The sequence below is a fragment of the Kogia breviceps genome, chromosome 10 (genome assembly GCF_026419965.1).
Source record: "Kogia breviceps isolate mKogBre1 chromosome 10, mKogBre1 haplotype 1, whole genome shotgun sequence".
Classification (NCBI taxonomy): Eukaryota; Metazoa; Chordata; class Mammalia; order Artiodactyla; family Physeteridae; genus Kogia; species Kogia breviceps.
In genome coordinates, this window is record NC_081319.1 from 31,322,663 (window position 1) to 31,335,584 (window position 12,922).

The 12,922-nt window shown below is 48.6% G+C and overlaps 1 protein-coding gene across 8 annotated transcripts in view; it reads right to left on the reverse strand.

The window, feature by feature from the left end:
- Positions 1–12,922, reverse strand: part of KCTD6 (potassium channel tetramerization domain containing 6) — a 56,342-nt gene that overhangs the window by 8,178 nt on the left and 35,242 nt on the right. For 2 of the 8 annotated variants that reach the window (XM_067043792.1, XM_067043791.1), the window contains exon 3: positions 7,798–7,911. The exons of 2 other annotated variants lie outside the window; for them this stretch is intronic. The gene's annotated coding sequence lies outside the window, so the exon portion shown is untranslated. Of the gene's footprint in view, positions 1–1,272; positions 1,407–1,693; positions 2,000–7,797; positions 7,912–8,075; positions 8,094–12,922 lie in introns of those variants that run through there. 4 more of the 8 variants (XM_067043793.1, XM_059076254.2, XM_067043797.1 and 1 more) reach the window with 4 other exon arrangements.

The following is a 12,922-nucleotide window of genomic DNA, read 5'->3' on the forward strand; positions in this document are numbered from 1 at the left end:
CCGCGCGCAGCAAGGAAGGCCCAACGCAGCCAAAATAAATAAATAAATAAATAAATTTTTAAAAAAACACTGGTAAACTGACAAGTATCAAACAAATGTGAAAATACTAGTGGCAGTAGCATAAATAAAATTTCTGTGGTAAAATGAGAAACTTGAGTGTGAACACAAGTAATTTAGAGCATAGGCATGGAGACAGGGCATACATGGAAGAGAAGGCCTCTTAATCTGCTTCCAGTCTCCCCGTCACCATCCTCCTTTCTCCCGAGCTCCAGAAGAGAGAACTACAGGTAAAGGGACACATCTGGTTTCCACAGAGACCACCAGACAGCTGAGCTCTTCATCACAGAAGGAACTTCTCTAAAGCATGACTCAGGATTATCTCCAAGGCAAAACCAAATCCAAATAAATATGTGTATTCCATTTTAAAGACTCCAAATATCAAAATCCAAGACATATTGAGGGAGTCACAGAACCCTAGAATTCCTTTATGCAGTAATGCTTTAAAATATGATTTATGAACATTCAAATCACACAAACCTTAGAAATGGCATCTATCCCTAATATCTATGGTGTTAAACAAAATGAAGTATTAGTATGGCCTGATAGTTCTCAAGGCAAGTTCTCTCAGCCTGCCAACCGTGCAGGTAAAAAGATTTTCCTTTTCCTAGCTACACATCTGTTCATTTGAAAACATCTCAATCTTGGGCTCAGTCCTGTGCTAAATGCTGGCCCCTCCCTTCTTTCCTATCTAGGGATCATTCATGTACCTAGGCATTTATGACAGCAAGAAAATGAACATGCCAAGGGGAAAGAGGAAGGGACACTTAGGCTACCCTAAACATTCTTAGCCAAACCAGGTCACCTCGGGTCTCCTGACCACTCAAACCTCTTCTATCACAAAGCCCTAAAATTGGAATTATCAACTTGTTCTAGAACTGGTATACTTGCAGAAACAAGATAACTTCAGCAGAATATCCAAACAGGATCTCTGTTTCATTTCTCGAGTCCCACCCCCCAGACACAGCCTCCACCACTGACAGCCCGGCAGGTGCTTCAGAGGCTCCCCCTTTCCACGGCCATTTATCACCTCTGACATCCAGCATTAAAAAAGCCCTGACACACACAAATCTGAGCATAAAGAACTCAGCTGCAGTCAATCTCTTTGGGGCGGAAAATCCCCTAAGGCAGGGCTCAGAAGCCCTGCCGTAGGCTTTAAATTAATGCAAACGGTGGCCAATAAGCACCACCCCAAACAATCATTTTCGAGCAAACCTCGAGGTGCTCCCGTCCGGGCCAGGCTTCGCTGTTGCCCGCAGGCGGAGTCCCCCGCCCCGATTCGGCCCCGGCGTGGGACGGGAGACTCTCAGGGCCGGAAGGGTGCCACGCACCCGAGCCTGGAACCCGGGTCCGCCGAACCCGCACGTCCCCGCACGCCCCCGCACGCCGCCCCCCCAACCCGGGCGGGGCCCGGAACCTCCGCCCAAGGCCGGCCCCCGGCCGCAGCCAGCCCGCCGCGGGCTCGTGCCAGCCCCGGAGCGCGCCGCCCGGGCTCCCCACGGTCACTTCAGTGCGGCCCCGCCGCCGCCCGGATTCCCCTCAACCCCGCTCCCCGGGCCGCTCCGCGCGGGCTTCTGCTAGTGCCCGGCCCTCCCGAGCCGGGCCCCCAAGCCGTGGGCCCGCCCCTACTACTCACTGCGCTGCGGCAGCAGTGGTGGCCGGGCCGGGAGACGCCGGCGGCCGGAGAACGAGAGCGCGTGGACGAGTGAGCCCGCGCCCAGCGGCAGTGGCGGCGGCGGCAGAGGGGACGACTGAGCCCGCGCCCGGAGTTGCGGCTCCTGCCGCCCGGCGCGGGCGGCGCCTTCCCAGCCGAGACGCGGCGCCACGAGCGCAGACGCCCCCTAACGGCGGCGTGGGATGGTGGCCGGAGGGCCAAGCGGCCAGAGCAACTCAATCAGGCGTAGCCTGGGCGCCTAGGTCAGACCCGCTCCGCAGCAGCCCCGAAGCCCCGCCCCGACGCCCCAATCAAGCCCCTGAGGCTCCGCCCAGATTCCCCCGCGCTCCGCCCAGAATCCGCCCGACGTCCCGCCTCTGCCTGTAGATTGGGATCAGCCCAGACCCCGGCAGCTTTCGCTAAGTTCTCAGGTCTAGGGTCCCCCAGTTGTTTCTCTTGTCATTTCACGAACTCTCTTAGGGCCCCGAGAACTACCATGTTCCAGGACTGGAGAGTAAAGCGGCCACCAAGAGGGAGGGGCGTCCTGAGAGAAGAAAACAGAAAAAAACCCAAGGAAACAGCCAGTAGCCAAAATAATGACAAGTTATGGTTATAAATGTTGGGAGGTACATGAATCAGTTGGAGAATAAGGGGAGGGGACCTCTGCTTCAGATACAGTGGCTATGGAAGATCTGGACTCTGGGACTGTGGCCAGAGCACCTCCCGGCCTTGCCTTCTGTGGGATAGGTAGTAAGGTCACCTCTCCAGCCTTGTCGGCGGCGGAGTAGTGAAAGGCAGCCAGGTGGGGAGCAGGGCAGAGTAACTTCAGCAGAGGAAACGACTAGTGCAAAGGCTCTGAGGCCTGAAGGAGCCGGCCCTAGATGAAGCTGGCGCCGCTACCGCCGCGAAGGAAGCCAAGGCTGCAAAGAGTGGGGAATTACCTAAAGTCTCGGAGCTAATTGGTCTCCAAGCATAGCGTCTTTCCAAATCCCATTCACTTCCTGCTAACCAGAACTCCATCCCTTTCCAGGTGGGACCAGGTATGTGATGTTGGTTTTTGCAATTTCCCCTTCAGCAGGATAACCACTTGCCTTGGAAACTCACTTGCGCTTCATGGCTGCGATTGCGTGAGCTGCCTCTGGGGTTTAACTTTTATGTGCAGGATCATCACAGTCATATCTGATACTTGGTTTTTCTCTGAAAACTCAATAGGTTAAATAAATGACATATGCTTCATCAACATAACTGAGCGCTACATTATCATCTTCAAAAAGACTAGGTGAGGAGACAGGGAAATGTGTGTGAAAATAAGCAGTGCAGGGCTTGCCTGATGGCACAGTGGTTGAGAGTCCGCTTGCCGATGCAGGGGACGCGGGTTCGTACCCCGGTCCAGGAGGATCCCACATGCCGTGGAGCAGCTGGGCCCGTGAGCCATGGCCGCTGACCCTGCGCGTCTGGAGCCTGTGCTCCGCAACGGGAGAGGCCACAACAGTGAGAGGCCCGCGTACCACACACACAAAAAAAAGCAGTGCACAAAATGGTATAATCCTAATTTTATTTTTTAAAATGTAAATATACACAGGCAAAAATTTTTAAGGAAATACACAAAATCATTGATCCTAGTTCTAGGCAGTAGGATGGGAATATTAGTGACTTAACTACTTCCAAATGTTCTTCTGAATTTTCTATATTTTCTAGAATGCACAGATGCTGAATTTATAATCAGAAAATACGACTTTAATTTTTTACAAAAGAAATGTAATGCTGAAATTACCCAACACAGATCTCCAGGATTTGGTGCCATTGAAACTCCAAAATTGCTCCTGGCTTACTGGTGTCCTTGGAGGAGTCATTTCTCCTCTCGGGGCTTCTACTTCCTCAACTAAAAACTGAGAGGAATTAATTTTGTCAGTAGTTTTCTCAGAACAATTCCTACACATCTCAAAATTTTTAATACTATTGTAAATTATATTTTCAAATTTGTATTTTATAACCTATTGATGGTTATTGAAATGTAGTTAGTATTATATAATAATCTTGTATCCAGCAAACTCTTTTTTAGTTCTAATTTAGTTCTAGGAAGTTTACAGGCTTTCTTGAATTTTCTATGTAAGTAGTTATAGAGTCTGTAAGTAATAACATTTGGTATCTTCCTGTCCAGTCTTTATTTCCTTTTCCTTATTTTACTGCACTGACTAAAATCTCCAGCACAATGCTGAGTAACAATGATGATAGTGACATTTCTATCTTGTTCTTGACTGCTTCTAATATGGCACCATTAAATATGGTGTTTGTTGTAGATTTTTGGTAGATACCCTGTATCAAAGTAAGGATGTACCATTCTGCTTTATTATGAATAGGTGTTGAATTTTATCAAATGTGAGATTTTCCCCCCTAATGTAATTAATTACAACCATGGATTTTACTATATTAAACTATCCATGCATTCCTTGATGATGTGCTTTTTTTTTCCAATATAGTGCTGGATTTCATTTGCTAATAATTTAGAGTTTTTGTGTCCACATCTATGAATGAGATATGCCTACTATTTTCCTATCTTATTCTCTCTTTGTCTGATTTTGCTATCAAAGTTACATGAGCCTCATAAAATAAGTTAAGGGGGGATTTCCCTGGTGATCCAGTGGTTAAGAATCCGCCTTCCAATGCAGGGGACGTGGGGTTCAATCCCTGGTTGGGGAACTAAGATCCCACATGCCGCAGGGCAGCTAAGCCCATGCACCGCAACTACTGAGCCCAAGCACTCTAGAGCCTGCGTGCTGCAATGAAAGATCCGCATACTGCAACAAAGATCCTGCGTGCTGCAGCTAAGACCCAAGGCAGCCTAATTAATTAATTAATTAAGGAATCAGTGTCTACTCACTAGAGCAGCTTCTATAAGATTGGGTTTTTCTGTGGTTTGGATTTTCTATAGGATTCTCCTGTAATCCATCTTGGTTTGGGGCTTGGGGGTGGAAAGTGTTCACCCTTATACACTGACCCACAGCTTTCAATCTGACCTTAGGGCCCACTACTCCACCTGTATAGCTCTTGTAGGGCCACCAGAAAACTCCTTGTCGCTTAATCCAAAAGACACTCCTCAGATCTCCTCTCAGGCCTCCCTGCAGTGATGTCACTGACCACACTCTCCTAGGGACAACCTCTTCCCCGAGCCCTGTTATAATTTTCCTCCTTCCTCTCAGACTCATGGAGATGCTCCTCCTCTTGTTTTACCCACTCCTTAAGCCCAGGTTTCTGGCCAAGGCCATACTCTCTTCTCCATCTACTCCTCCCTGTGGACTGGCTCAGCCACCTCTGTGGATTCCATTCTTGTCTCTAAGCCCAAAGATCCCCAAATCCATAACTCCAGACCTACAGATGCTGCATTTCCTAAAGCCCCTACTATGTGCCAGGCATTATGCTAAGTGCTTTTATCCTCTGGATCAATCCTCTATTGCTGCATCTTAAGTTGTCCCAAAATTTAGGGGCTTAAAACAACAAACCTTTCTTTCTTTTTTGGCTGCACCACGCAGCTTGCGGGATCTTAGTTCCCCAACAAGGGAATGAACCCAGTCCCAGGCAGTGGAAGTGCCAAGTCCTAACCACTGGACCACCAGGGAATTCCCAACAAACGTTTCTGTTTTTTGGTTTTTGTTCTTGTTTTTTTTTTTTTTGGCTGCGCACGGGTTTTCTCTAGTTGTGGCGAGCAGAGGCTACTCTTCGTTAAGGTGCTCGGGCTTCTCACTGTGGTGGCTTCTCTTGTTGTGGAGCATGGGCTCTAGGCGCACAGGCTTCAGTAGTTGTGGCACGCGGGCTCAGTAGTTGTGGCACACGGGCTTAATTGTTCCATGACATGTGTGCTCTTCCCAGACCAGGGATCGAACCTGTGTCCTCTGCATTGGCAGGCAGATTCTTAACCACTGCGCCACCAGGGAAGTACACCAACAAACGTCTGTTATCTCAGTTTCTGAAGGTCAAGACTCTGGAAGCAGGTTAGGTAGGTAGCGGATCTTGCAGTCTAGATGTCAGCTGGGGCTGCAGTCAGCTGAAGGCTTGGCCGGGGCAGGAACATTTGCTTCAAGCTCACTCATGTAGTTCTTCTCAGAATGCAGTAGCTCCTCTTCACATGAGCCTCTCCTGACAGCCTGGCAGCTGGCGTCCCCCAAAGCAAGCAATCTGGGCTTCCCTGGTGGCACAGTGGTTGAGAGTCCGCCTGCCGATGCAGGGGACATGGGTTCATGCCCCGGTCTGGGAAGATCCCACGTGCCGCGGAGCGGCTGGGCCCGAGAGCCATGGCCGCTGAGCCTGTGCGTCCAGAGCCTGTGCTCTGCAACGGAACGGGAGAGGCCACAACAGTGAGGCCCGCATACCGCAAAAAAAAAAAAAAAAAAAAAAAAAAAAAGCAAGCAATCTAAGAGAGAAGCCACAATGTCTTTTATAACCCAGCCTTGAAAGTGACATACCCATAGTCTCTTGATCTCACAGACCAACCCTATTGCAGTGTGGGAGGGTACCGCAGAAGGATCTGAAAACCAGGAGGCGGGGTCATTAGGGGTGATCTTGGAGGCTTCCCACCACACCCTCACAGCTATGAAGACGACTCACATCATCCCATGAACACAGGTGAGAAAACGAAGGCAAGGAGAGGTGAAGTCGGTGATCAAGGCCACACAGCCAAGTCTGAGAAGAGAGATTTGAACACAGCTCTGCTTGTCTCCCCTTGGGTTTCTCCTCGTTCACAGTCTGTCCTCCGTGTTCCACCACCAGCTTCCTCACCTTCAACATGTGCAAACCTGAACCCTCTCGCCTCCCCACCCCCAAGCTTCCCAAGTCCCCAGCTCAGCTCAGCAAGTGGTGCCACCATCCTCCCATCTGTCCACACCAGAAGCTTTGAGTCATGCTTGCTACTCCCACCCCCTCACATCCCGGTGCCAGATCACCCAGCCCTGCCAAGTCTTCCTCCTCAGTGCAGCCTGGATCCATCTCTCCTTCCCTCTCTCTCCATCTCCACCACCATCGCGCCGGGCCAAGCCACCAAATTGTCCATCCTGGGCATCTGCAGTAGCCCCCTCATGGCCTCCCTCATTCTCTCTGCCGCCACACTACCCATCCATCCTCTTCTCTCCACCGTGAGTCACCTTAAAGAACACAAAGCTGGCTGTCACCCTGCCTGCTTTAAACTCCTTCAGTGGTTCCCACTGCCTTCAGGATCCGGCCCCTGCCCACTTGTCCAGCCCCCTCCTCTGCACCTCTTCTCTCTCTCAGGACCCCAGCCCCCCTCTGCCACATTTTGGCATCTGGGACCCGCTGCACATTTTTTCACTTCAGGGCCTCCATTATGCTGTTCCCTTAGCCTAAAACACGCTTCCCCCAGCCCGGGGCAAGCCTGTCTCCTCGTCCTTCAGCATGTTGTCATCTCCTCAGAGAGGCCCTTCTGACCTTGCCTGACCTCCCAGCTACGCTGATGTCCCCCAGCTATAACTTCCACAGTGCCTGTCCTTCCCTCCTCCCTCACTGCTTCTCAGCTGAACCATGGGCTCCCTGAGAGCAGAAGCTGTGTCTGTCTGGCTCACAACAGCACCCTAGATCTTCACAACGTGCCTGGCACCTAGCACATCCTCAACAACCAGGTGACAGTTCAGTGCCTTCTCTCTGCCCCCTCCCTTTCCCCTCAGATTCCATGCTGCAGCCACTGGACAATGTTCAGTTCCTTAAGTGAAGCATGGTCACCACCAGGTCTTTGCACATGCTGTTGCCTCCACAGGATGTCCTTTCCTCCTGTCCCTCTATTTACTCAGCTAACTCCTGTATATTCATCAGGAACTAGGATTGCCAGGGTTAGCAAATGAAAACACACAGGATGCTCAGTTAAATCTGAATTTCAGATGAACAACAAATAATTGTTTAAGTATGAGTATGTCACAAATATTGCATTAAATACAAGCCATCCTGTATTTTGTCTGGCAACTCTAGCACAAACCAGCACCAACTCCCTCCTCCTTTGGGAGACCTCCCTGGCCTCAACCCCTCCTCATCCCTGGGCTCCCAGACCACCCCCCTGCTCACCCCCACTGAGCATAAACACTCACTCCGTTGATGACTGTCCATTACCAGCTGGAATGTGACCTTGCTGACAGAGAAGGCTGTGTCTCAGTCTTCACTCAGGGTGTCCTGCTTCACCTGGGACAACCCTGGCCTTAACCCTGGGCAGTATGGTTTAGTGGGTAGAGAAACGAAAGAGCACCAAAGAGAAAACAGTTAACAAGATAGGAAAAGGAACCAGCAAATGAAACTCGGCCCCCAAAGCAGCATGAATCTCTTGCATGATTACCCACAGCGGGGAGCACCCCTTCCCACCACACCTCACCTCTGTCACTTAGAGCCCCTCACGCCGCCCCCAGCCTCAGGGAGCCTTAGGATTGGTGGCCTAGGAATGCAAAAAAGAAAGTCTGTGTCTCTTCAGGGCGTTTTCCCCAACAGCCTCTTGAACATTCAAATGGGGGTCCTGCGGGGACCAGGGTGGGAGTGTATGCCTCAGCCATAGATCGGAGAGAGGCTGTGACCATCCCCTGGGTAGGGAGGTGCCCCCAAAGGTTGGGGGATGCTGATCAACTGCTTGGAGGGCTATCGAAGTCCAAGCGGGTCACCTAGGGGCTAAACCTACACTCAGCCAACTGTGGTCATTCAATTACCTCCCACCATCCCTCCCAAGATGGACATGGACGGTCCCAAGGGACCCCAAGAGGAAAGGGACCTTAAAGCAGCTAATTGCATGGATTACCTGGACCCAAGACTTTGCTGAACTCCTCCCAACTACCCTCCTGGGGTATTCTGAATAGCCAAGTGGATGGCCAGTGGAGAAACCCACTCAACTCAGCCTTTCTTGGTGGTGGGTCCTTTCTCTTTTGTGTGTGTGTCTCTCCCTTTCTCCCCCTCAGTCGCCTTTGGTCATTGTGCCACTGGTTTCACCAGCTAAGGTTCTCTTGGGGCTGGTAAAAGGCTTTCCTTAGCCTTTTACCCACTGGCTGCTGACTGGGAAATACATTTCTAAACAGTCTCCCCGCTCCAGCCCTGGGGACCAGCTCCAGTCCCTCTGCACACTTGCCCCAGCCTCTAGGCCAACCTCTGGCACAAGTGGCCCTTGCCGCCAGCGAGGTTTCCAATGCTTTCCCCACTTCCAGCCATGGAGATGCTTTGGTAAATGTGATGAGGGCATTCTTCCTCTTTATAAGGTTTCTAATGACCTATTATTACTGATTTTCTCTTTAATCAGCTTCCAAAACTCTGCTGGGAGCTACAGAACCAGGGGAAGGAATCTGGTTCTCACCAGTGGTGAGAGAGAGGCCCTGTGGTCGTCCTTGGATGTCACCATCCTCTTCACCATTATGACTCTGTAATTAAAGGGATCAGAAGATCTGGCTTCTGTCTTTAGTCCTGTGTGTGTCTTAGTGTGCCATATCTGTGAAGTTCACAGGCCTCGAGAGTCCAGAAATGCCAAAAGGGAATAAAGCTGCCTGACCATAGCATGGCCAGCTGGCACAAAGGAGGCAAGACAACTCCAGATACTGAGTTCTTATTCTCCCTGACAGCTCAGTGCTCTAAATGCTTGTCAATAACACATTTCAGGCCTTGGTTGACCTCCTGCCCCATTCCTAATCCAAACCACTTCCTCCGCGTGGGTTTGCTAGTTTACCAAGAGCCTTATTCACTTGAAAAGCACAGCTCCTGTCCCCTCTGTCCTGTCCCTCCCAGGCTGAGTCTCTTCTTCCTAATACATCCAAGTCCTCTCTTTCCACACGTCTTCCTGCCTGGATGCCCTCTCCCTCCCTCAACACATTGAGGGAGCACCCGTGTACACCACCCCCCCACCCAAATGCATCGCTTATAAAGGAGTCCTGTGAGACTCTGCCTAAAATCCAGCTGTATTACCTTTAGAAAGCCCCTATGTTTTACACAAGGTGCAAATAACAATATTTGTAAAGCTTCCATAGTACAGGACCTGTTAATATCCCAGGGGCTTCTGAAATAAAAGGTCTGATGAAAAGGCAGGAACACTATTTTAAACCTACTGAAATGTCCTCGGGTTTCATGATGATGGTGGAGGTTCAACACCTCAATGGCTAATAGTTGATCCATTGTTATCCTGGCAAAAAACAAGAGCATCGTGTAGAGAAGTAACTATAGTAACCTGTAAAGAGCCATGTTTTGGGATTCAGAATTCTACACGTGTCACTTATTTCCTGTTACTGAAGTCAGGTCCCAGACAGAGCAAAGAACACTGGGTGGGACTCCAGCTGGCTCTCTGGCTCTGTCACTCACCAGCATTGTGGGCCTGGACCCCTCAGCCTCAGTTTCCTCTACTATAAAGTAGAATAAAACAACTCTGTGGCAGGGTTGTTGTGAAAATGAAGTGAGGCAATTAAAGTATGAAAAACTCTGATAACGCAGGGCCTGGCATAAAGTCGGCACACAATAAATTGGTAACTCTTATTATAATAACTAATTGCTATACTGCTGATTTGAAGAGATAAATATAGAACTGAAACTCTGGCAGGCAGCGGGAGAACTGGGCTGAGGAGGGGGTTACTTTTTGAGACTGATGATTTGATTGTTCCACCAAGGTCTCTTACAACATCTATTTATTTTGGTTGCAAGTTGAAATTGTCCATGTTGATAATTGCAATGAATAATTAAGAAACAATTGCTTCCACTGACATTCTTATAGCACTTGTGTGAGTAGCTAAATGTATATTTTTATAACCCTTTCTGTATTAAGACACATAAAACCTGAACACCTAACGTCATGAAACTAACTTGGCAGGGCAATGCGATTATACAAAATAATAAACAGGGGCTTCCCTGGTGGCGCAGTGGTTGACAGTCCACGTGCCGATGCAGGGGACACGGGTTCGTGCCCCGGTCCGGGAAGATCCCACATGCCGCGGAGCGGCTGGGCCCGTGAGCCACGGCCGCTGAGCCTGCGCGTCCAGAGCCTGTGCTCCGCAATGGGAGAGGCCACAACAGTGAGAGGCCCGCGTACCGCTAAATAAATAAATAAACAAACAGGAAAGTAATAACTTTTTATTACTTGGAAAGAAATGGTGTCCCTACCTTGGCTGATTTTTTCTTCTTTTTAGTAAAGTTTGTTACTGGGATATAACATTCATATAGAAATGTGCATAAAGCATAAATGAATGGTTTTTCACAAAGTGAACATACCTTGTAACCAACACCCAGATCAAGAAACAGAACATCACCAGGACTCCAGAAGCCCCGTCTTGCCCCCCTCCTTGCTGATTATTTCTTTTCTTTCTTCTTTTTCTCCTCCTCCTCCTTCTTCTTTGAGATTCAATTTACAAAAGATTCAATGTATCCATTTTAAATATAGAGTTTGATGAATTCTTCTAAATTCATACAGTGTGCAACCATCACCACCATCCAGTTTTAGAACATTTCCGTCACTCCAGAAAGTTCCCTGGTGCCTGTTCAAGGTCAATCCCCACTTCCATCCCTAGCTCCAGGCAACTACTGTTGTTCCCTCTGTCTCTAGAGTTTTGCCTTTACTAAAATGTTTATATAAAAGCATACACGGGGAAGGAATGGAAGCTGTCAGTCCTTTAAAAATAAAAAAGCATACGATAGTAAACATACAATAGTAGTCTTTTGTGTCTGACTGGCCTTTTATCATAAATTATGTAGATATGAATATAGCAAGATTAGAGATTCCCAAGTGTGTCACATAAAATAAGTTTAGGTGTCACATAGACAATTATTTTATATCTTAATTGTGTATTTTTTCTAAGATACATGAAAATAACTAGCACATAAAGCCCCCGATGTCACAGATACTATTGCTTAGATCTAGAATAGGTTTTTAAATGAATCAATTTAAAGAAACATGTTAGTAATAACATAGATAGTGCATAGGTAATGTGAAAATTCTAAGGGTGTATGCAGCAAATGTTGAAGCCAGTTAAATGGTGACCTAGATTGAAAAAGAGAAATCATTTCTCTGAGCCTGGAAAATTTCTGCATATCAATCAATACGCAGCCTTTTAAAAATAATGTTCAGAATTTTAAGGCTATTCAGGTGTTTTATTGACCATTTCTACACTTTTTTATTGAGTGCCTTCTACATGCCAGGTGCTAGATAAATGTTCACTTAGAGATTCTAGTCATACTGCTTTTGTATCTATATCATGGATATTTTTCCACAGGACTTCGATGATTTAATTGCAGTGACACCCAGGAGCGTGTGGTTATGCACTCACACAAAGCAACTGCCACGAAGGTTCTGGGCTGACATGAAGAACCAGAATTCAGGGAAGGGAGAGAAGGTGTGTTTGAATGATGAGGGATATGGCTCAAGGGAGGGGGAATTTGGACAAGCGGAGAGGAGAGGAGGATGGTCCTAGCAAAAGAAGAAGCAGAACAGAAAAAAGCACATTCCAGAGTCAATGAGTTGACTCTACTGGCTAGTGCGGAGTCGAAAAAAGGTGAAGAGTTGGCGACAACACTAGAAGGGCTGATCCGAACGTTGACCACTCACAAACAACTTATGAGCTGGACACCATGGAAACCAAGCAGAGAAGCAGAAAGAATGTCAATCTTTTGTGGAAGATACAGAGGATGGATGGATGGATGGATGGATGGATGGATGGATGGATGGATGGACGGATGGATGGATGGATGGATAACAGAAGGTAGGAAGGGGTGGTTGCTTAGATGGATGGTCATCTGCCACATATATATATCCCACATCCACCCCTGTGGTGTTAAGCCCTAACATTAAAGTTCAATATTATGTGCTGCCTCGACATCTGATAAAATTGGGAGGACCTTAAATGGCCTAACTGCAAGTCCCCCTCCCCACTATGCTGCACCCATGAGGTCCCCTAGCCATATAACCCTTCTTGTCGAAGGGACCAGGCACGGTTCCTGCTTATCCCTGAGAAGTGGGCTTCAGTTCCTGCCAGCCCATGGAATTATTCCAACAAGCCAATCAAATCCTCCTGCAGCAACTAAGGGGCACCTCACCTCTTGTGACTACAGTTACTGTGTTCCCGAGTGTACCTCCCATGTGGCCCTGCATGATGTGTGGTGTCCTCCTCCCCAAGGCTGAGTATAGGTGACTAATAAACTGCTGTCAGTCTCATCTGCCCAGTGTCAAGTGTCAGGTGTTTGGTCACCCCCATAACCCTACGGTGGGAATCC